This window comes from Myotis myotis, unplaced genomic scaffold (assembly GCF_014108235.1).
Source record: "Myotis myotis isolate mMyoMyo1 unplaced genomic scaffold, mMyoMyo1.p scaffold_m19_p_11, whole genome shotgun sequence".
Lineage (NCBI taxonomy): Eukaryota > Metazoa > Chordata > Mammalia > Chiroptera > Vespertilionidae > Myotis > Myotis myotis.
Window position 1 is genome coordinate 70,849,823 of NW_023416315.1, and position 25,822 is coordinate 70,875,644.

The following is a 25,822-nucleotide window of genomic DNA, read 5'->3' on the forward strand; positions in this document are numbered from 1 at the left end:
CCCTGGTTAATCCCTCCCCACCCACCACCCACCCTGCCTTCCCTCTGAAATCCATCAGTCAGTTCCGTGCTTCTCTGTCTCTAGATCTATTCTGTTCATCAGTGTATTTTGTGCACTAAATTCCACATGTAAGTGCGATCACGTTTGCTGTTGCTAATGGTAAGAGTTTTTTCTTTCTTTTGTACTGCTGCCTAGTATTCCATGGTGTAAATGTAGCACAGCTTTTTATCCACTCATCCGCTGATAAGTACTTGGGCTGTTTCCAGATCTTCCACACACATCTGGAAGGCTTCTGACCGCTGGTCTGTCTGCAGCTCCTGCAAGTACTGCGGCTTCTGCGGGGCCTCGTCCGGGTACCGCTGCTTCTCTGCGGGCTGCAGTTTGCCCAGCACCTGATGATCTCAGGAAAGGGCAGGTCGGGGTGGCGCCGCAGATCTGGCGAGGCTCATTCAGGAAGCGCACATGGCAGTGACCTGTGCTTTGGGACCCTTTGGCAGGATCTTTGCTTCTCGGCCTTGGGCCAGCTGTGCTTCTTCACAGGTTCCTCCTCCCGAGACCTCCCTCTGGCACACAGCCCCTGGGTCCTCCCCGTGATCTTGATTGACAGCCACCAGGAAGCCCCAATGCTGCCCAAGAGCCTTGCTACCTGCCGGGAGGTGGCATCGGGCTCCTTGGGGCCATGCCAGGTGCCTGGGGCCTGTTCTTAGCCTTCCGGGCTGCACCTCCAAAGACACTTTTCTGGACTTCTGGCAGCTGCAACCTTCTAACCCTTGATTGTTTCTTTTCTTTTTTTCTTTTAAGTGTGAGAAAACTAAGCCCTCATTATATTCCAAATATGCTCTGTAATCATTCTTTAATTTTATGTGTAAAAATAAATTGAAAGTAGTTGGGGGAGAAGGAGTAAATTATGTGAAGAATTATTTGTTCTTGATTTTCTTCTAACCCCCGAGTGTGGAGGAGAATTGTTTTAGAGCTAAAATGCACGAGTCAGTACTCACTCATTCAATAAATATTAATTGAACATTTCCAAAGACCAGGCAAATAGTCTTGGGCCTTGGAATTTATGGAGTTTACATCTAGTGCAAAATAACATTATAGCACAATCATGTCATGTGTTAAGTATACCATGTTATATAAATATATGGTATAGGTAGAATAAATATCTAAAAAATATATATCTGGGGTAGTGAGGACTGATTTCATGTACCTTAATATGAATATGTATTTGATTTACATTTTAATTATGTATTTGTCCTTCAAATGATGGTTCGGGTTGCTATTATCATGCCCCATATGTACGACTGTGATAAAATGCACTGTGACCAGCTGCCCCTTCTGTTCTGACACTTTTGTAAGTCATTTGACAAATTATTATTTTAGACTCTGCCAGGAGTGCCTGTGTCTGTCTCCAGAAACGCTGCCTCTTACCCTTGGGGGCACAGTGTTTTCCTTCAGTCATGCTGCTGCGGGTTGCTCTCATCCAGCCAGCGTGCTGCCCTCTCCCTGGCATTGACATTTATGCCACATTGCTTCATATTATGCTCTGTGCATCCCTGAAGAATTAATTCTGCCTGCCTTTTATATAATTCTCCTTGGTTAGGTCATCGTACTTTCTCAAATTTAGCATTCAGGTGAAATTCTTTCGCGAGTGAAAAGCCCAGTTTCTCCCTCCGCTATGACTTACTGGGGACTATTTTTCTGGCCTCAGATGTTTGTGTGAGTAGAAAGTGAAATTCTCAGAATATGTGAAGAGAAGGATTGAGTCACAAACTCAGGTACAAATAAAATAAACCTTTCTAAGTAAATAATTACATGAGCTTTCTATAATCTAAGTAAAACATTTGCAACTCTGGTTCCCAAGTCATAACCTTGACTTTGAAGAAATGTCAAAGCAAAGTATCTTGGATTTATGTGCACTTCTTCAATGAACATTCACAAAACATTTCCCCATCCAAGGGTTATCTCATTTGTCCCATCCAATTGATCAAATTCTCATTATGATATTTTAAAGCATAGCCCACAAAAACAGCAATCATATTCATTGATGCAGTATTCTGCCATTGGAAAGTCACAAAAGTAGTCTTTCAATACCTGATGTCTACCAGCCAAGTTTAATGGATAGTGTTTTAGCTCTCTCTTACCCATTATGGTCTTCAAATCCTGGTCCCCTCCTAGATGTTGATCAGTGAAATTACCTAATTATTCCATTTTTTCTTATTGCCCTTAACCTTGTTTTTTAGTTGTTTTATTTTTCCCCGCCTCTGTTTCCTTTGCCATATTCAGTGCTCTTCAAAAAGAAAGGGACATATGGTTGTTTTATATTTAACTTTTCCAGGAACCTATATATATACTTTTCCATAGATGTTGCACCATTTTACATTCCCACCAAAGATACAAGGGTTCCAGTTTGTCCAGATTCCAAATCTGAGTATATGTCCAAAATAGTTGAAATCAGGATCTTGAAGTGATATTTGCACTCACAAGTTTATTGCCGTATTTCAAACAATGGTCAACATATGGAAACAACCCAAGTTGTTTTTTTTTAAATTTTGTTTTATTGCTTAAAGTATTACAAAGAGTATAGCATGTCTTCTTTTTTTTCCCCCCTTAATCTTTCCCCGGCCTCTCCTACCCCCCAGTGTCTCGTGACCATTGGTTATGCTTATATGCATGCATACAAGTCCTTTGGTTGATCTCTTATCACCCCCCTCCCAACCCTTACCAGCCTTCCCCCTGTAGTTTTTGACAGTCTGTTCAATGTTGCTCTGCCTCTGTATTTATTTTTGTTCATCAGTTTATAATGGTCTTTATTATCCATAAATGAGTGAGATCATGTGGTATTTTTCTTTCATTCACTGGCTTATTTCACTTAGCATAATGCTCTCCAGTTCCACCCATGCTGTTGCAAATGGTCTTCTTCCTCTTCTTAAAGAATACCTTTCAGCATTTCATATAATACTGGTTTGGTGATGATGAACTCCTTCAGCTTTTTCTTATCTATGAAGCTCTTTATCTGACCTTCAATTCTGAATGATAGTTTTGCTGGGTAAAGTAATCTTGGTTGTAGGTTCTTGCTATTCATCACTTTGAATATTTCTTGCCACTCCTTTCTGGCCTGCATAGTTTCTGTTGAAAAATCAGCTGACAATCAAAATCAGGTAACTAACTGTTTTTCTCTTGTTGCTTAAGATTCTCTCTTTGTCTTTTGCTCTTGGCATTTTAATTATGATGTGTCATGGTGTGGTCCTCTTTGGATTCCTTTTGTTTGGGGTTCTCTGTGCTTCCTGGCCTTGTAAATCTATTTCTTTCACCAGGTAGGGGAAGTTTTCTGTCATTATTTCTTCAAATAGGTTTTCAATATCTTGCTCTCTCTCTTCTTCTGGCACACCCATAATTCTGATGTTGGTATGCTTGAAGTTGTCCCAGAGGCTCCTTACACTATCTTCATATTTTTGGATTCTTTTTTCTTTTTGCTTTTCCGGTTCGGTGTTTTTGCTTCTCTGTATTTAAAATCTTTGACTTGATTCTTGAGATCCTCTAGTCTGCTGCTGGATCTCTGTATGATATTCTTTATTTCAATCAGTGTATGCTTAATTTCTAGTTGGTCCTTTTTGATATCCTAGAGCCGTGGTCGGCAAACCACGCCTCGCGAGCCATATGCGGCTCTTTGTTCCCGTGAGTGTGGCTCTTTCACAAAATACCACGTGCAGGTGCGCATGTACAGTGCGATTGAAACTTCGTGGCCCATGCACAGAAGTCAGTATTTTGTGGAAGAGCCACTCTCAGGGTGCCAAAGAGCCGTATGTGGATCACGAGCCGTGGTTTGCCAAGCCACAGTTTGCTGACCATTGTCCTAGAGGGTCTCAATAGATTTATCAAAGGTCTCACTAAATTTATTGGCGGTTTCTAGAAAATTCTTGAAAAACCTTTTAACCATGGTTTTGAACTCTATACCCAGTAGTTTGCTTTCCTCCATTTCTGTCATTTGTGAACTGTTTCTTTGTCTCTGCATTTTGGCTGATTCCCTGTGTTGATAGGGTGGCTTTCTGTGCTAGGTGTCCTATAGGGTCCAGTGGCTCAGCCTCCCCAATTACCTGAGGTAGAAACTCTTAGTGTGCCCCTTTGTGAGCTTTGTGCACAGTCTTGTTGTAGTTAAGCCTTGATTGTTGTAGGTATCACTGGGAGGAATTGACCTCCAGGCCAATTGGCTGTGAGAATTAGCTGTGTCTACAGTGGGAGAGCTTCTGTGCTGGAGACACCCTTATGGGGCAAGACTTGCTTCAGTGGGGCTTTGGTGCTCACTGAGTCTGCCCCCTGAGTGTGTCCCTTATGGATCTGAGGAGTTGTAATCTGGATGGGCCCACTCTGACCAATGGGGACACTGGCTCTTGGATCTCTAAGGAGATGCTAATTTAGCCTCTGCATGAGGCTACCCAGCAGTAGCTACAGAGAGATCTGCAGATCCTCTTCTTTGTTTGGGGTTTGGAGGTGCCCAGATGACATCCAGCTGTGAAGCAATGCAAGCTGCTGTGGGGCCTGGGGCTTTCTTTTGGATATTCTGGGTCCCTCTGACCTAGCTGCAGTTAGTTAGGTAATTTTAGATTGCAAAGGGCCAGGCCATTCATATGCAAAAGCCTCTGCACACAGCTTGGGTGGGGCACGGTCTCAGGGCATCAACAGGGCAGAGTAAACAGCTATGGCTGATCTTGAGCCCTACCCTAAGAGGTCCCGGGTCTCAGTGTCCCGTGGTAATCACTGCAAGCACCTCTGAAAGAAAGGCGCCCTCAAATTCCGCCCAATGCCAGACAGTCCAGTTTCTCCCCGTATGAGTCTGGGTCCCCAGAGACTCACCCGAAACTGGAGTTCAGAGCAGTCAGGAGGTTGTGTCTCCCTCCCGATTGAAAAAGACAAACATTTCCTCAGTTGCCAGCTCTTTCCACGTGCATCTCCTCACCTCTGCACTTTACTTCCACACCTCCTCTGAGTCTCAGTGTGTTTTTCTCTTTCCTTCTAGTTGTAGAATTTCCACTAAGCCAGCCTTCCTGTGATTCTGGATGATGTCCGTTTTGTTTTTTAGTTGTATTTTTGAAGTGGTTGTGCAAGGCAGCAATTTCAGGTGTTTACCTATGCTGCCATCTTGATTTCTCCTCTTTAAAAAAAAAAAAAAAATATATATATATATATATATATATATATATATATATATATATATATTGATTTCAGAGAGGAAGAGAGAGAGAGATAGAATCATCAGTGATGAGAGAGAATCAACGATCGGCTGCCTCCTGCATGTTCCCTGCTGGGAGTCAAGCCCAGAACCTAAGCATGTGCCCTGCTGAAAATTGAACTGTGACCTCTTGATTCATAAGTCAATGCTCAACCACTGAGCCACACTGACAGAGCAACCACCCAAGTTTTCAATAAAAAAATCAATGGATAAAGAAATGTCACACAAAAATGTGAGAATATATATATATATATATATCCTTAAAAACGAATGAAAATCAGCCATTTGTAATAACATGGATGAATCTTGAGGACATTATGCTAAGCAAAATAAATCAGTAGGACAAATAATTTATGAATCTACTAATCTGAGATATTTGATATAGTAAAACTCATACAGTAGAAAATACTATGGTGGTTTCCTGGGGGAAGGGAAGGGAAAATGGGAAGTCATTTCTCAATTGTTATAAAGTTAGATATGTTAGATGAATTAACTCCAGGATATCTGCTATAAACATGATGTCTATAGTTAACAATATAGTATTGTACGTTTTAAAGTGTTCTCACTACAAAAATATTAAAAATATTTCCTCAGAAGGAAATCTGAGGATGTGTCAAATATATTTAATATCTTCATTGTAGTGCTATCATTAATGTTTCATATGTCCAACTCAGCAAATTGTGTACATTAATTGTGCTCAGTGCATTTAATGTCAACCATACCTTAATAAAAGTAAAAGATAAGGAAAAGACACATTAAACTAATTTTGAGTAAGAAGAAATGTAATGAATTCTCTATTCTACCATATTTGATACATTACTACAACATCAAAAATTTGTAGATACAGTAGTTCCTAGTTTTTGTAGAAAAGTCACTACATGGCCTAAATAAAGTGGCCTCTTTCCAATTCTAAGGAGGAGGTCTTTAGAGTTAAAGCATATTGACTGCTGAAACTTCCTAGTGTACTAAGGAATTATGATAGCAACTTGGGATATTGCTAGAGTTGGTGAAAAGGTAGGACAGAAACATCATATGATGATTTCCATCTCATTCTTTTTCTTTAATTGTATCCATCTCCTTTAATTTAAGCATTTATTGAAAGTTTTATGTAATATAAACTCATAATTTAAAATACATGCTTCCAAAATGTGTTCCTTAGAATACAATTCCCATGTGATGCTCCTCACAAGTGCATCTGGGTCATTGGCCAGGTAGCTCACCTGGTCAGAGCATCATCCTGATAAGCCGAGGCTGCTGGTTTGATCCCTGGTCAGGACAGATACAAGACTCAACCAATGGAAGCATAAGCAAATGGAACAAGCTGATGTTCCTCTCCCTCTCTCTCTTCTTTCTTATTTCTCTATCTAAAAAAAAAAAAAGATAAGTATATAAATAAATGTATTTGTCAGTGAAAACATTTTAGGAATTCTGCATAAAATAATCTTATTTTATACTAGAGGCCCAGTGCATGAAATTCATACATGGGAGGGTCCCTAGGCCTGGCCGAAGATCAGGGCTGATTGAGGCCTTCTGGCTGCCCGCCAGGGCCTTCCTTCCCTGGCTGCTGGCAGCTGGCCAGGGCCTTCCTTCATTCCAAGCTGCCCCCTGGTGGCCGGCGCATGTCATAGTGAGCAATCAAACTCCCAGTCTCCAGATCAAACTCCCAGTCTCCAGATCAAACTCCCAAGTGGACACTTTGCTTATTAGCCTTTTATATACACAGATTCTAACAAAGAATTTTGTTAACTTTTTTGTTAACTTTTTGTATTTCATCAAAACTTATTTGACCTAAAAAAACCCCAAAGAAACAAAAAAAATTACAAAAACAACAAAAAAAACCCAACTTATTTGACCACACAGATTTTATTTGTGTTGTTACATAACCCTTAACATCCGTGTTGTCCATCTTGTTTTGTTTTCATCTAATAAAACAAAAACATATCAAGGAACTAGGGTTTACTTAAATACCATAAAGTAAGTACTGTACAAAAATATATGTATGATTAAGATTAAAGTGGTGTTCCTTGACTCTTGTCCCTCCAGTTTATCTTTTATACTATTTTCAGAGCTGGTTTTCTCCAGTCTTCTGGAAAAAAAAAACAAATCAAAATAATCAAAATAATGCTACCAGAATGAGTCTGTATGCTTATGTTTAAGATATTTTAATTTAATATCCATGCACTCTATAATAATAATGAGTGTTATGGTCTATATTCAATATACCTTGTCATGTATAAATTCTTCTAAATTTTTAGCCATACCAAATTATTTCCCTAAAGCAGTTCCTAAGTGGTATGTTAACCCCTTATGGTGTGTCATTTCAATCTCTATATGTCGTTTAATTTTCTTTTCCACAGTCAAAACCATACTAATCTGTCATAGTTGCACAATAGTAAAGTTATATTTTAGTTAAATATAACTTCTCCTACAAGAAGAAGAGCTCATGACTTATATCTCGATTATAGAATACTAGAGGCCTGGTGCATGAAATTCGTGCATGGGGGGGGGCACTCAGCCCGACCTACACCCTCTCCAATCTGGGAGCCCTCAGGCTATGTCCTACTGATGGCTTAGGCCCACTCCCTGCTGCAGTCTGGCCTCCCTCTGCAGGAGGCAACCAGGCTGATCAGGGGAAGGCACTTCCCTCTTCACCCCACTGCTGCTACCACTGCCAGCCGCTGAAGCCACCAAGGTTTTTTCATCAACACGTACTCCAGTTCCTTCACCATAAGAAAATGACAACTTTCTTTAGGCATTTTCAATATATTTCTTTCATAGGATATGACATTTCTTTCTTTCTTTTTTTTATCCTCACCTGAGGATATTTTTCCATTGATTTTTAGAAAGTATGGAAGAGAGAAAGAAAGAAAGACAGAGAGGAAACAACAATGTGAGAGGGACACTTCGATTGATTGCCTCCTGCATGAGCCCTGACCTGGGCCCCAGCCAGGGAGGAGCCTGCAACCTAGGTACATGCCCTTGACCAAAATCGAACCCAGATCCTGTGGTCAGCAGGCTGAGGCTCTATCCACTGAGCCAAACCAGGGAGGGCAGGATATGACATTTCTTAGACCCTCCAGCAGCAGACCTTCATTTTTTCCTCCAGGAGTGAGGTGGAAAAACCCTAGATCACCTTCTTGGATTCTTATTATGCAAGTTACCAAGAACACTACAAGTGGTATACTGGGAGCTTAGCCAATGAGCGGTCAGAAAAGGTGTTTCCTCTGCAGCTCACATGCGGAGGCGGGACTGCCAATGAGCCCTGGCAGGCAGGCCCTGCTCTCTGCAGGCCTGCGCCATCCGTGGCTTGCCTCACCGCGCAGCAGTCCCCTCCCGCCCGCCCACCTGCACATGCAGCCTCCTCTTGAGCAGTCATGACTATTATGGCATCCCGGCTAATTTGCATATTACATATATATATATATTTAAATTCAACTTACTACATAAGAAATAGCATTGGTGCATCTCTCAAGTTTAGTGCATTGTTTTGATGATATGATGTATGCAGTGATTGATAAATGATGAGTCCATTTAATAATTATTTCCCCCTCTAGTATTATTAGTGTTTATAACCTGAAACACATTTTTTGTTACTTTATTTCTTTTGCATAAATACTTAAAGTACTTAAAGGCAAAGTGTTTAAGTCAGAAATCTTTCTAAATACCATATAGTACCTGAAACAGGGATAGGCATATAACAGACTTATATAATAAACACTTAAATAATAAACACTTCTTAGGAAGAGTTTCTAGGTTTGGTTTTTTGTTGTTGTTTGTTTGTTAGTTTGTTTTAGATGTTATTACTCTTGTCTAAACATCTCCACAGGAATCTTTAGAACATTTTTAGAACACAGGGAGGCTAGAAGTCTAGTTTCATTCAATAGTATTTGCATAACTAAACGTGATAGAGAAGCAAATGAATTTTACTTGAAGTGAAGACTTTTGCTCTAGTAGAATTCTGCTAAGTAAAGCTTGTACTTTCTGGCCCATAGAGAATTGAAGATTATGCTCTGTGACTGTCCAACCAAGCTAAATATGTCTAGAAAAATAACTTCTCTGTCACATTCTATTATATGGGTGAATATAAAACAGGTAAGAGAATAAAAGGCTTACATATTTTGGAATTTTATACTCAAGATCTCTTTACTCATACAGAAAACATGGAAAATCTAAGATGAATAATTGAAAAATTTAGGAAACTTTTGAGAATTTGTCATTACTAGATTTAATGCTTACATTTTCTTATATTTTTATGTTTCTTCCGTTCCATATTTAGTGAAGTAGGACTGCTTCAATTTATATCATCAAAGCCCTCTTACGTTTAGACTTGATCATTTCCTAGAATGAGCACATTATGGTCTATTTTGCATATAGGGTCTGAATTATTCAGAGAACATCATGACTTTCATTTTCCTTTGAACCTGGGAAATCACCTTCTGTCCTGTTATGGAGAGAAGGAGCATGTTGATGAAATATTAGTTAACTACTCTGTGCTACCCAAAGCACCTAATTTTCTAGGGAAAAAAAATAGTGTAAATGTTTTAGAGACTGAAATACTTTAGAGTGGAATAAAATAAGCATTTATTTCTGCTAAGTCTTTTTTATGTTATTTTGAGAGGGGTATAAAGAGGCTGGCAGGGACTGACTGCCTTTTATAAAACAGATATGAACTCCTCTCAGCACATTATAGCTACCACGCTGTGAGTGTCCTCCAGTTTTCATGTATCCAAATAACATACAACCATCCTGAAAAGTATTTTCCAGAATTCATAGTTTGATTGGCAAATGATTCATTTTCTTTCTATACTTCCTATATAATTAAGGACTATAGAAAGCTACTTTTTAAATTGACAAGAGTATTTGGCCATGTAAAGAAATATCTTAATAAAGACCATATTTTATTTACACTCAGGGAAGGGGAATTTGGAGAATTTCTGTTTAGTTCATTGGAATCGATCAACATCCACCAGAAGCACCATTTTATCTTATCTCATCTTTCTTATTTTCTGGCTTAGTCTTTTCTAGTTATGGTGTATGAAAGTGTGCGTCTTTTGCGTGTCTGTGTGAAGACAGAGAACATGCCTTCCTTTGGCTCCTTTTTTCTTATGCCTTATTTACCCTCTCCCTGTATTATCTTCTATCAAGGTCACACTTTTCTACTTCTTTTTATTAAAAAAAAATCATTTATTGATTTTAGAGAGAGAGGAAGAGAGACATAAAAACATGGATGAAACAGAAACATCAACATCAAATGGCTGCCTCCTTCATGACCCCTATTGGGGACAGAGCACCCAACCCAGGCCTGTGCCCCGATGGGGAATCAAACAGGTGGCCTCTTGGTGCCTAGATCAACGCTCAACCACTGAACCAAACCATCACAGGCCACAAGTGTCTACTTATGAAATGTCTCTAGTAACTATGGAAATGGGAGGGAAGATATAAAAGTGTGCATTAATAATTGAAGGCTTTTGTCCAGACACCTTATGTTATTTATACTTACATCTCATCAATTATTACAGTGAAATGCAACCACACTTTGTGACTAGAAGGAGGCAAAGCAGAAATACTATAGATTAGAACTAAAGACTAAAAGAAATTAGTTTAACCTATTAATAGCCTATAATTTATCTTTAATATTTAACGGGAACACAAGTGAAATGCTTCAGTTTTAACAAAATCCTTGATCCACAATAATAAAATGTTATTAAAAGCACTGAGCAATGATTATGCTTATTACAAAAAGGAACACAGATTATATCCTATGTGGTATTTGCTAATTGTCACAATAATTTGGCTACAGGTGGCAGAAAGGAATTATTCTTAATTCCCTGTGAATTACTCTCGCTGGCAGATGTGGGCCCTGGAAATGTAAACACTTTTTGCTTCTTATTGGCAAAGTTGAATTTGAATTTCTAATTTTTCAAGGCAGAATTCCTAATGAGAGTTGAAGCGTATTTATGTCTTCCTTGTGCTTGCAGAGTTCAAGTGTTGGCCGTAGAATATGGAAGAATTCATACAGAATTGGTGCTTTCCTTCTTTGGCCATCTTCTTTTTGAGATTTAACTCTTCAATTTCCTGCAGGTATAATATGGTTTTCCTGGACCTTTCCCTCTGATTCTTTAAGTGGGCAAGTGTGCTTTTTAGAGTTTTAGTCACCTACATGGTGCAATACAAGTCATTTCATAGAGTCAAAGTCATAAAAATAAGGTATTCAACTAATGTTCTCTTCTTTAGCGTTTTGACTTCTCTCTTCTATCCACCTAAACTCTCCAGGACATCTGATGTATATATTTCTTATCTGCATGATATTTGGTACAAATAAGAGCTACTTAGTTACATCTGAAGCATAAGTCTTAACTGCTAATTTTTAGAATTGCTCTCAAAGAAAATTGCTAGAGTACTGGAAGTGAATATATATCTGAATATCCTGACACATTCTATAAAAACTCACAGTTCAACAATAAAAGCCAAAATATGAGGAGGTAAGCTGTTGTGGACAGAGTATTGAGGGGAGAAGTAGAATAAAGACAGTGTTCCCAGAGAGTAGTTGACTGGCTTGGGGTGTTAGAAGTTAAAAAATTAGAATGGCATTTATGTATAGGGACAGCCCAACAAGATTGTCAAAGCCCAATTATAATGTGAACTACATCGTTATGGAGGGATTGCTGGGCATGGTGTATTGTAATTCAGAGTGAGAAAGCATTATTTAGTTAGTCATTTATTAGATTTATTGGGGTGACATTGGTCAACATGAACATATAGGTTTCATGTGTGGATGTCTAAGTTACAAAATCTGTATATAGCACCATGTATCCACCACCCAAAGCCATGTCTTCTCCTGTCACCTCATGTTAGGACCCCCTTCTCCCCCCACCCCTGGCAAGTGGACATAATACATAGAGTCAAAGCAGAGAGAGGAAGATGTCCTAATGGGGGAGGATGTAGTAGCAGAGATGGGGGATCAGTTACATGATGATAGACTAAGGCGATGGAATGGTAAATGGAGCCCCATTCTCACTTTCTCAGAAGGAGTTACAAACCCAGAAAGGAGATGATGAAGCATTGAGTTGTCAAATTACTTTCAAGTAACTCAAGAGAAAATTCTTTGTATTTATTTTATTTCCAAGGTTTATAAATATTTTACTTTTTTTAAAACTTTGTTTTATTGCTTAAAGTATTACAAAGAATATTGCATATGTCTCCCCCCCGCCTTGACATTCCCCCGGCCTCCCCTACCCCCCAGTGTCTTATGTCCACTGGTTATGCTTATATGCATGCATACAAGTCCTTCGGTTGATCTCTTACCCCCCCCCCCCCGCCCCCCAACCCTCCCCAGCCTTCCTGCTGTAGTTTGACGGTCTGTTTGATGCTGCTCTGCCTCTGTATCTATTTTTGTTCATCAGTTTATAATGGTCTTTATTATCCATAAATGAGTGAAATCATGTGGTATTTTTCTTCCATTGACTGGCTTATTTCACTGAGCATTATGCTAAGTGAAATATTTTACATTTTTATTTTTTTATTTTATTTTTTTAAAATATATTTTATTGATTTTTTACAGAAAGGAAGGGAGCGGAATAGAGAGTTAGAAACATCAATGAGACAGAAACATCGATCAGCTGCCTCCTGCACACCTCCCACTGAGGATGTGCCCGCAACCAAGGTACATGCCCTTGACTGGAATCGAACCCGGGACCTTTCAGTCCGCAGGCCGACGCTCTCTCTATCCACTGAGCCAAACCAGTCACGGCTATTTTACATTTTTAAATAAACATTTAAAAATAATTTTAAAAGACCTCACTGCACTATTTCAGATCTCACATGTAAAGAGGTCAGAAAGTATCATTCCCATCACAGAAATGAGAAAAAACCTAAACTGAAAATCAGTGATGTTTCCTGGACCCCTCAGAGAGCTGAGTTTGCAGGGCAAACCATCATGCAGCAGCCCTGAGATATAGAAAAATCTGGAGTCACAGCATAGATGGACTATTTAGAACAAAAAGACACTGGCGCTATAAACTGGTAGGAACATTGGCTTGTAAATATGCTCAATTGCTGGAGGCTGAATATACAAAATCCTGAAACTGGCTTTGTATAATGAGGAACAGCAAAATTTTGTAGGTTTTATCTCCTGACAACTTCTCATGATAAAAATACAAGAATCTCCCTGATTTTTGAAAGAAAAGAATAATTATTTAAAAATATACCCAGAACATTCTCTATAACAAAGTCCTACTCTCTATGGGGAAAGCCTGCTTTTTGATTTTTTTAGAATAAAAAATGTCTTGATTGTAAATCTGGGCAGTAAATGTACAAGATGAACCTGTAGCATCCTATAGTGTTAAAAAATATTCACTATTATTAATGTATGTCAAATAGGTACAAAAGCCAACTGAAAAGATGAAATGGCTAAAGCAGGAACAATTTAGCAAAAAACAATAAAGTAATATTATACCCAATGTATAAAATAAATATCCATGTTTTTATATTAATACTAGAGGCCCGGTGCACAAAATTCATGCATGGGAGAGGGGTCACCTCTGCCCAGCCTGCACCCTCTCCAATCCAGGACCCCTTGGGATCGGGCCTAAACCGGCAGTCGGACATCTCTCTCACAATCCTGGACCATTGGCTCCTAATCACTCACCTGCCTGCCTGGTCACCCCTAACTGCCCCCCCTGCCGACCTGATCCTCCCAACTGCCCTTTCCCTGCTGGCCTGATCGCTCCTAACTGCCCTTCTGCCAGCCTGGTCACCCCTTACTACTCCCCCCTGCCAGCCTGGTTGCCCCCAACTGCCCCCTCTGCCAGCCTGGTCTCTTCTAACTGCCCCCCCCCACCCCCTGCCGGCTTGGTCACCCCATGCAACCTGCTGTTCAGTCGTTTGGTCCTCTCTCACTAACTCCCCTGCAAGGGCGTGAGGGTTAATTTGCATATTACCTCTTTATTATATAGGACTAGAGGCTCATTGCATGAAGATTGGCGCAATAGGCCTTCCCTTCCCCTGGCTGCCGGCACCAGTTTTCCTCCGGCACCCGGGACCCAGGCCTTTGGTCAGGTTGCAGCGGAGAAGCCAAGCCTCTTCAGTCTTCAGTCATCTTCAGTCTTCAGTTGTCTTCAGTCTTCTCTCCCCATCTGCATATGCAAATTAAACGCCATCTTTGTTGGGTTAATTTGCATACTCATCCTGATTGGCTGATGGGCATAGCAGAGTGACACCAATTTGCATGTTTCTCTCTTATTAGTGTAGATTATTATATAGGATAAGTAAATGATTAACGAAACTAATAGATGGAGTGGAAGAGACATATTTCTCATGCACAATAATTCCAAGCAATGAATGTAGATTTTTTGCCCTTAAGAAGATGGAGTATAACCTCCCACTCCTTAAATCGAGCTGCCTGTTGTGTTTTCCTCCCAAAATTTATATTCTGGAGAAGGGGGTACAGGTAGAAAAGGTTACTTTATAGCAGAGACATTTGAAAAACACTACCTCAGCTAGATGATCAAGGTTAACATCAACCGTGATAAATCATGTTGTAGCATGTACCCTTGATGTGATAAAAATGGCTCTTTATCTCCATAATCTTCTCCAAAATCTATAACCTTAGTCTAATCATGACTAAACTACCAGACAAATTTCAATAGAATTACATCTTACAAAACTCCTGATCAATATTTCTCAAAATTGTCAAGGTAATAAAAAACAAGGAAGTCTAAGAAATTTAGGCTCCAAGATATGGTTACAAAAATGAGGTTACTAAATGCATTTTGGTATTCTGGGTGGGATCCTAGGATAGAAAAAAAGGTGCTAGGTATAAAAACTAACAATCTAAAAAATACTTAGTTAATATAAACATTACCTCCTTAATTGTAATAGATGCACCATACGATGAAAGATGTTAATAGTAGAGGCAACAGCCTGTTGGATATATAGGGAATCTCCGCACTATTGTCACAACTTTTGTTAACCTAATTCTGTTCTAAAAAAGGAAAGTTTGTTTAAAAATGCATATGGGACTACAGCAAACTAAAAAGTTCATGCACAGCAAAAGAAAACATCACAAAATGAAAAGGGAACTCACTGTATGGGAGAACATATTTGCCAATAATACATCTGATAAGGGGATAATTTGCAAAATATATATAAAGAGCTTATATAACTCAACCCCAGGAAGACAAACAATGAATTAAAAAATGGGCAAAGCACCCAGATAGACACTTCTCCAAAGAAGATATACAGATGACCAAAAGACATAAAAAAACCTCAGCATCACTAATCAGAGAGATGCAAAGTAATACTACAATGAAGTTTCACCTCAAAACTGCCAGAATGGCTACCATCAATAAATCAACAAACAAGTTTTGGCAAGGATGTAGAAAAAAGGGATCCCTGATGTACTGTAGGTGGGAATGCAGAATGTTGCAGCAACTCTGGAAAACAGTATGGAGTTTCAACAAAAATATAAAAAATGGAAATGCCTTTTGACCCAGCAATCCCACTTCTGGAAATATAACCTAAAAATCCTGAAACGTCAATCAGAAAGAATATATGCACCCCCATGTTCATAGCAGTATTATTCACAATAGCCAAGATGCAGAAACAGCCCAAGTGCCCATTAGTCGTTGAGTAGGTTAAAAAAGCTGTGGTACATACACACAATGGAATACTATGCATCTTGGGGGGAAAAGGAACTCTTACCCTTTGGGACAGCATGGATGAAACTGGAGATTATTATGCTAAGTGAAATAAGCCAGTCAGGGAAAAACAAATACCATGTAATATTACTTATATGTGGAATCTAATGAGCAAAATAAACTGTTGAACAAAATAGAACCAGAGGCTTGGAGCATTAGAACTGACTGAGTGCTGTTAGAGGGGGAAGGGGAAGAACTGGATAAAAGAAGATGAAGTAATTAGCTAAAGAATATATACTCATAGACAACAGGGTGATAAAGGCCAGGGGAGAACGTGAAGGGGAGGTGGGCAAAGAGGGGAGAACATGGGGGATAGCTGTAATATGTCAACAATAAAAATAAATTTTAAGAGTATATTGCTGAAATAACTTTATGATGATTAAAATGTCTTACTTATAAAGAAACATTTCACTGAGAAATTAATGATTCTAAGCAGCTCTTGGGACAAACTGTAAATCAACCAAGTTGCAGAATTTCTTAAGCATACTACTAATAAAAACACTGACTATTTTAATATCTTTGGATTTCAATTAAAGTTATGATCATTGGGATAGGAAAAATTTTAAATATTTGTATCTAAATATATAGTAGTCTAAGATGGTTAAACTGAAGTCTTGACATAAAAACATAAAATATACAACATAAAATGCAAGAAAGCAGAAGGAAAAAATAGCAAAGAAATAAAACAAAAACTAATTAATGAAAAATAGTAGAAGTAATTAATTATAAATGATTTTTTCTGAAAAATACATTTATCCAAATAAAATAATTGTGAACCTAATTAACAAAAAAGAAATATACCCCAAAACACCAAATTAGACATGACAAGATGAATTCGCTAGTGAGACATGAGATATTTAAAATGTTTATTAGCCAAATGTCTGTGACTATATATGTCATAAAATAACCTTGACTAATTTTATAAATATATAATTTATAAAAATTGACCTAAGTTCATTAAGAAGCCTTAAATTAAACAAAATTACCAAATTAAACCAAATTATCAAGCATAGCATTATTAACTAATGGGTCAACCTAAAATTGTGTGCTTTTTCAAGTAAAGCAATATTAAGAAGTATTCTTGCCATGAATGGACCTGAGTTTTGTCTAAATCTAGCCAAAAGTTAATGAAAAACATGAAGAGGAATCTGAAAAAATATAGTATGTGTGTAATTTTATAACAATCTTCTCTTATACTTTAAATATATAATATCAGTAAAAAAATTAGTAATGGCCAAAAACAAAAAAAGAAGAAATGCAAGAGGATTGTACTAGATGGAGAGACTAAAGAGATCTAACAACTGAATGCAATATGTAAACCTTGGTTGTATCCAGGAAAAATATAATCATATATATGAGAGAGAGAGAGAGAGAGAGAGAATGTGTGCATGTGTCTAAAATGGGTAATTAACACTTGATCGTTTGGTTATTGTTGTATTCCCTCCAGCACTTATCTGCATATGGCAATAATTTAATAAATGCATGTTGAAATAATTTAGCTATAAGTCAGGTAAAATTGTACTTAATTATTCAGTTTGTGGTCCTTCAATGCAGGCAAAATAAAAAAAATATAGGTAATACAAAGCTTGTTAAAAATCAAAATAAATATTTTTACTAAGCAATATAATTTTATTAAATATTAGCTGATTTTATAAATCCATATTATTGACTTAAAATTTTAATGTCAAAGTTTATTTATTTATTTTTAATAACAACATTGCTGTCTCCATTCCTTATAGGAAATCACTTTGATGTGGAAAATCTTTAAATGTTATTTGTGACAAACTTGGGATTTATTGTCTAAGAATATCAAATGACTTCTTGAAAGTGTCTGATATTTCCCCTTATTAACCATATTTATAAAAAACCTATATGGTTTCTTTCTTTCACTTTGTATATTATTCTACAATTTAATAAGTTCAAAGGAAGTTTGATGATACAGCATAACGGAAGAGTCTTTGTTAGCCAAGTTATTTAGCTAGATTCCTTGCTCTGGGTCAGGCAACGTCATCCTCTGGATTAAAGCTAACAGGCTACTGGTTTTTTTTGTGTGTGTAGCTTGAGAGATAAAAACGGCATTATATCTTTCAATGGCTGTACAAAAATAAAAAGTAGAAAAATATTTTGTGTCACATGAAAATTTTATGAAATTTAATTTCATTTTCAATAAAATTGAGTAATCAAAGACCATAAAGCTGTAAATATAAGCTATGTATCCTGTTGAAGAAATGTCGCTCACCCCTGCTCTAGAACATTGTGGAATCCTGTCTGAGCATCAGATAATCAGCCTCCACTTGCTACTTGTCACAGGACTCCCTCTCTGGTACCTTTAGCCTTGCCCATGACTTGGGGTTATGACTTGTTTAACCTGGAAAGAGGATAGTGCAGAGTGAAGTCTTCTCAAATTTCAATATACATAACAAAAATGATACTATTTCCAGTAAACATAATAATATAAAGAGCCTAATGTAGGATAAATCACTGATGCCACTTAACCATATATTTAAGAATAACCAGACAAAATAATCATTTTGAAAGAATATCTGTCAATATTTATTAAATTTACACCATCCAAATATCTACTAATAACAATTCCACTCCTAGGTGTATGCCCAAGATTAATAAAATGCATATTTTGAATGAAAGACATACACAATAAAGTTCTCAGAAGCTTAATTAGGATAAAAATATTGGAATAACCCAAATGTCCATCAACAATGGAATGTATACAGAATTTGTTTGGTATCAATGTACTGCAATACTACAAGTGAATAACATGGAATAAAAACTATTACATGCCATGCTACAAATAATGAAAGAATCTAGACCAAATGTGCCTGTATGAGGCCATTTACTGAAGTACAGAACAGACAAAACTAATTCATGGTGCTTTGGCTACAAATTGTAGTTACCTATAAGGAAGCATGACTAGGATGGGTGTTGGAAATGTTCTATATGCTATCTATCAGTGCTTTCATAAACACATACCATATTTCTATCACTATCTCCACCTCTATTTCTATCTCTATGTACATATACAAATTCATAAACAAACATGCATATGTAAATATTTATTGGGGTATATGTTTAATATTTTGTGTATTTTAATGGTTACTTGTTGTCCCACAATTTAAAAATGAAGAAAACTCAGATGGTACAGTACTAGTACAACTGAGAAGTCTTTGATAGCCGAGAATTCTTTAAAAAGAGTGTTTGGATTGAAAAACTAAAAAAATAACCCAGACAGACAAAAAAGAAAATTCTGAGATATTTGGTTTAAATTTTCTGGAATACATTTTTAATATTGATTATTTGTTTCACTTCTTTTTAAGATGCAATACTATGCAAAGAGAGTAACTTTATTGAATGGGCAAATCTGAAAACACATAATATGAAAAGTGAATTTAGATAATATAATGCTCCCACTGGAAGGTGTATGAAATATGAATTGCTAAATATATGAATGAATTATATGGTCTTCATTTTCTGAAACTATGAAATAATTTTGACATTGAGATCAGCATATAAATACAAACATATTTAGAAAAATGATTCAAGATCCATAAGAAGCTCTTTAAAAAAAAACAAAACTATTTAATTTCAATTTTCTTAGCCTTAAACAACTTATCAGCATTATTGCTACTAAATACAATTCTTAGAAACCAGATGAAATGGCAAAATTCAGTACAACTTATGCTGTTGTACTAAAAACACATTTCTGAAAGAATAGTTTTCTGTTCCTTTTTCTCATGGGATCACTTTAGGACAATTCCGGTATATAAATGAATTGAAATATTTTCTTTAGTGTCATATTACTGACATTTGATCTGTAATGTTTCCCCATAAAAGAAGATTGTGCTTGGTTTTCTAGAACTCCTTATGCTCTAATCTAGTTTAATGAAGACTCAGAGTAGCTGAAGTACCTATTTTCACATAGTTTAGGAAAGCTTCCTAATCAAATCCACATCAAATTTTGAAAATGGTTCCTTTAAAGTAAAAACAATAAAATGGTCTAGCGCTCAGGCTTATTGGTAAAATGGACAAAGTGAGCTCCCTAAGAAATCTATACAGTATATAATCATTCCTTCACAATTGCCCTTGTGAATTAAAACCAAAACAATAGAAAATAACACTGTATAAAGTACAATTGTTAACTTGACAGGCTTAAACTGCTGGAAGGCCAAGACTAGATCTTATTATCAAAACAAATACTTTGCATAAAATATCATGAAGAAAACATCTTAGAAGATATTGTAAAGCTATTTTAGTGTTTTACTTTTCTCAACTTTGATTTATAGAGAAAATTAACCTTTGCATTTAGGAGTTCACAATGAGCAAAATTTCTTTTCCTTTTTGTTTTTTTAAATCCAGTTTTTCTGCTACAGGCAGAGCTGCTTCTGGACGAAGGCATTAAATCATGCTTCTAGCTCTGCCTTATTATTTTATACACTTCAGGATGGAACTAGAAATACCTTCAAATAGAAATTTATATGGTAGCATTAAATAACTTCAACTTCTATGTACTTCTTCAAGGATGAACTAAGTGTTCATGCGCAGCCTGTGTTTAATAGTCAGGCAGAAGCACACTGAAGATCTTTAGAGAGTAGGAAAGGGCTGAGACTTTCTACACTTTTCAATACTTGAACGTTTTAATGGTGTCAGAAGCATTCCTAGCAACCATTGGTTTTTATGGCCTATTTTTTTTTTCTGGAAGTTCCATTGATCAAAATGATTTTGGCAGCTAAAGCTCTGAACAACAGAAAAATATTGATATCAACAATAGACAGTGTATCTGAGTGAAAACAAGACAAGAGGGCCCTATGAGAGAACATAAAGTGCAATATTACATAATATAAAATCTACTGCAGCCAGCCAGTAGCAGGTGTTCAAAATTAACATGATCAGGTTGATGCTCCAGGCTGAGGCACGTTCGTGTAGCTCCTACTAATGATCCCCTAATGGACCGCTTCAGTGCATGATGGGGTGCTTTTTCACATAATTTTATTTTGCCACACGCTGACTTTCTTGCCCGATTCGGCTCTTATAAGGAATAACAATGCTTGAACTGAGAATCTGAGAGGAAAGTGCAACTTGTGCAGAGACATTCTGAAAGGTAATCACAAACTAGCCCAATCTTCCAGAATGATTTGCATTTTCACTCAATTGTTGCATGTAAAATGATATCATCGACGGATGACGTACTGAAATAACCGAATAAGTAACCGAAAGGTTATGAAATGATGCCAGTACTCGGTGGAGTCTGTGATCCTTTTCTCAGGGTAGAAGTTGGTACTGCAAGTCCAAGTCCTGAAAGTAAGCTCCCCTCCTAGGGGGCTGTACAACCTCATGGGACCTGGAGTGTCAAAGCTAACTTGTTTGTACTGACAGGAGAGAGCATCCTAATGGGGGACCCGAAGGAAGGACTGGGACACTGTGCCTGTCAGGGCTAACCGTAAAATAATTTCTTGATTTCAGTGAGAGGGTAGGGCATAAAATATTTTTGTTTCCTGAGGTTTGGGATTGAAGTTGCAAACCTTTAGTTAATAAGTATATGTGAAGGAACTGCTTGTCCTAGTCTCCATGCAGGACTGTACATCGCAGGACTATTTGTAATGGTGAAGCACACACGTACAGAGAAGCACGCGTTCAGCGTTCCACAGAATTACCTTCTCATTTATCTTTCAAAATCAGGAGGCATCAGGTTGAAAACTATCTGCTATAGCTTTATGAATATTAAAGCGCTTTTGGCAATCTACTGTGCTTCCCGTAAGTTTCACCTGCCTTCTCGAGGTAGTGTTTCCAGGATTGATAGCAATCAAATATATACCACCCTGTTTTATGCCCCCTCTTTTGTCATTTAAGGGTCCCCAATGGTCCAAAAATATATGTCAGCTAACTTTAGGTTGAGTAACATATGTCCTAGAAGATAAGGTGGTGGACTACACTATAACAATGATTTTTTGTTGATACCTTCAACCAGGGATCCTCAAACTACGGCCCGCGGGCCACATGCAAATACAAATATTGTATTTGTTCCCATTTTGTTTTTTTACTTCCAAATAAGATATGTGCAGTGTGCATAGGAATTTGTTCATAGTTTTTTTTAAACTATAGTCCGGCCCTCCAACGGTCTGAGGGACAGTGAACTGGCCCCCTGTTTAAAAAGTTTGAGGACCCCTGCTTCAACCCTAATCATTTTGGAGACTTTTATGTTGCATTGTTCTATGAGACCCTCAGTAGAACATACCGACTAAACACTCATAAGTAATACAACATTATTACAACAAAAAATTCAATTTATATTCATTGTGTCTTGCCCTATGCCAAGTGCTGTAGATACAAAGATGGAGGACACAGTTGGTCCCTATTGTCATGGGCTTGCAGTGGATCACTCAAGGACCACACACCAGCAAAATGCAGTTCATGACACCTTCCTAAAACCCGACAAGCAGAAATAATCTCGCATGGTGTGTAGCTCTTCATGCGCACCTCTATTAAATATTTAATGAGCTGACTTGCTGTTGATGAACTTACATGTCAACTGTTCCTCACAGGTGTGCACTATTGAATAGCTATACAAGACATTGATACATGTCATTTAAAATTCAATAGAACTCATATTTTATTTCATAAAATAAACTATGCTGTGTTTCTAAATCACTAAGAGACTGCTAAATTTGGGTCTCAGGAATATTCCAATAAAGGCAGCCTCCTAACTATTCAGGCAGTAGATTGGTAGTACGATGTTGCTTGCTATATTACAATTTTTACCAAAAAGGGACATAAATAAAAGCCCTTAATAATACCCTTATCTTACATTGGGTTAATCATAAACAAGTAGGAAAATGTTGAATTCAGGTAGCATTAGTTATCAGGAATATCGTCCCTAAAACTCAAAGAAAGTGTTTTGTGAGTGACTCATAGTTAAGGATCCATACATTTCACCCATCTGGCAGTGATTATCAAATGACATATTCTTACTCTTGGGGAACATAGTGATATAATCTTGCCACTAAGAAATCACAGCCCATTCCTGAGAGAGTTATACATATTCTTTAATAATTCAACTCCATCCTACAAAGTTGTCTGAGAATAAGTTTATGTATTGGGTTGCAGGATTACATTGAGGAAGGAGGTTTGAATGACTATTTTATCTATTGTTCTTATGCAGAATTTTTAGTTCCATTAGCTTAATCACAGGAATATGAGATCATTTTGATTACATAGATTTAACAGGTTATTAAATATAATTCTTCCTATTTTCTCAGTGTTGGCAGAGGCTCCAAAATGGAAAGCATAGTGATAGGTTGAGAGGAATTTCACATTTTACAGTGAGATGAGTGTTTATCCTATTCGTTAAGAACAAATGAAGGAGGTGACCCAAACTGGATTCTACTAGGCCTGGCTAATTGTCACTTTCAGCTTATGTAAAAGGATGAAGGGGCCAGGAGAGGGTTCTGGTTAATGTGCTACATTCTGGTCCTCCAAGGGGCAAGGAAATGATGGCTCCACTTCTCTCCTCATCAGGTCAGACATGTTTACCCTGGAGTCTGAGGAACAACAGTTTATGTTTGACATAAATATGAGTGGTTAAAAGGCCAGAAGCTCTGGACCTCTGCCTGCAGGTATAGCAAAAGGAAGTGCCTGCAGTTGCCTTGTCATTCATTGGGTGAGAAGCAGGACTCTTGGCTCTCATCCACACAGAGAGACAGAGACAATAGTGGCTCATCTTCACATGAGCTCACCCGAGAGAATACACAAAGGTTTCCTAATGAGATGGTGGATGAGGAAGCCAAGAAAAGAACCCAATGTGGCTAAAGTACAGGGCCAAGAGGCCTTATCAGCTGCAAAGCAAATTAATTTAGACATTTTCACCTGGAAGGAATCTCCAAAAGTGACCCACAAAGTGGGTTCACTGGATATGAACACAAGACTGAATTCCTGCCTCCAATTCCCTCCTCAACCTCACATCCCTCACCAGACACTGGAGGAGTCAACAATTGTAGTCAATGAGTGAGGAAGTCAGTAAAATGAGAAGAGAAAAAAGGCCAGCCAACACTTTTGTTATAATTTCCCACGCAAGTGTGGAGAGGAAAGGTTTAAAATAGAAAAGAGTTGGATGTTCTGGCATTAATCTAACCCCATTAATTACTGATATATGAATATTTGTATGACTTAAAATACTGAAAGTTTACAGAAATATTTTGTCATTAAATCCAGGGACAGGAAAGGAGGAATACAGAGAGAAGACTAAATATTCATTGGTAGGGAAGATTAAAAAAAAAAAAGGAGTTGTCTTTGCATCCTACTGAGTCCAATTTATGCAATAAGGTATGTAGGCAACTGAAAATTGAAAAATGATCACTTTTTCAGAAGATACAATTCACAATAGGTATCAGAATTTCAGTGTGTATAATCCCACTTTTCAAAATCTCACCTTTCTAAATCATTTTATAATAGACCTTTAAAATAAAAGTAGACAACAGAGTTGAGAAGTTGACATATTTGGCTAAATCACACAGTTTTCAAAACTACATAGGAGAAAAAGGCAGTAGGTTTTACTTATAGATTCTGAAATTTTATAAATCCCATAGGTAGTTTAAAAATCATTTGATAAATTTATTGAGCATATTTGAAAATAGAGACCGTGACAAATTAATATATTTATTGATTTCTATATGGAATTATAATTTAACATCAAAATTATGCCTAATATATAATGACATGGGAAAATATCGTACAATATACATAATATATTGTTAATCAAAAAATCTGGAAACCAACTGCATTAATCAGGGTTCAATCAGAGGACAGGAACTATACATTAATTGGAATAAATATATAATATTGAGAATTATTAAGTAGAAAGAAGGAATTAACTTCAAAGAATACAGTAAAGAATACAGAAATATAGGCCATAGTCACTGTCTTTAGGGCTGAAGGCGTAGCCCCCAAGGAAGGACAAAGTTTGGAAGATGCCCTCCCCCAGTTGCTAACCAGGCCGCATTGCTGAGGGTGCAGGTCTGGCCCTGATGGTAGAAAAATTTACTGAGCTGCCACAGATCAAAGCTGGTCAGCACCTGCCAGGCTTACTGGGAAGCTGCTCATGGGGGTGGTGCTGCTGGAATCTGCTGAGGTGACTCCACCAGCTGCCTCCAATGCAGCTGGTACCTGCCTGGTAGGAGAAGAAAGACAACACAAGCATTCCAGAATCAAAAGTGCTTTTCGCCTCCAGTGTCCTTCTGGCGCCATCTACTGACAAAGCTTAAATGTTGTTCCAGCTGCCTAAGGAGAAATATTTGCAGAGCAGAAAAGGGCAGTGAAAAAATGGATTTGCAGCTGAGAGGCAATCGAGTTATAAAAGGCCTGCCCACTTTATTATGGAAAATGTATAAAATCTGGAAGAATTACATATATATTGGTCAATGAATAGATATGTAGAGATATAAAATATTTTGGCACATGGGAATCTGAAAAATATTTCAGAATGCTATAAATGATATATCATTTAATACAGGCAATTAATAGGACAGTACACATATTACTTTTTATTTTCACAATTTAAAAAGAAGTGGCCCTGCCAGTGTGGCTCAGTTGGTTGAGCGTTGTCCCATGCACCAAGAGGTTGCTGGTTCGATTCCTGGTCAGGGCACATGTGGGTTTTGTTCTTGATCCCCAGTAGGGGGCATGCAAGAGGCAGCCGATTCGATGCTTCTCTCTCATCAATGTTTTTATCTCTCTCTCCCTCTCCCTTCTTTTCTCTGAAATTAATAAAAATAAAATTTTTAAAAAAGAAGCAAGAACATGAATAATACTAGCACATTAGTTATGTTTTCTTATGAAATAAAATTTAAAAGGTGCCCATCATTAGGAGAAATAGCATATAGTAAGTCTATAT

General features: G+C 37.5%; 1 pseudogene; it reads right to left on the reverse strand.

The window, feature by feature from the left end:
• Positions 1–233: 233 nt before the first annotated feature.
• On the reverse strand, positions 234–25,176 carry LOC118665801 (annotated as a pseudogene).
• Positions 25,177–25,822: the final 646 nt, after the last annotated feature.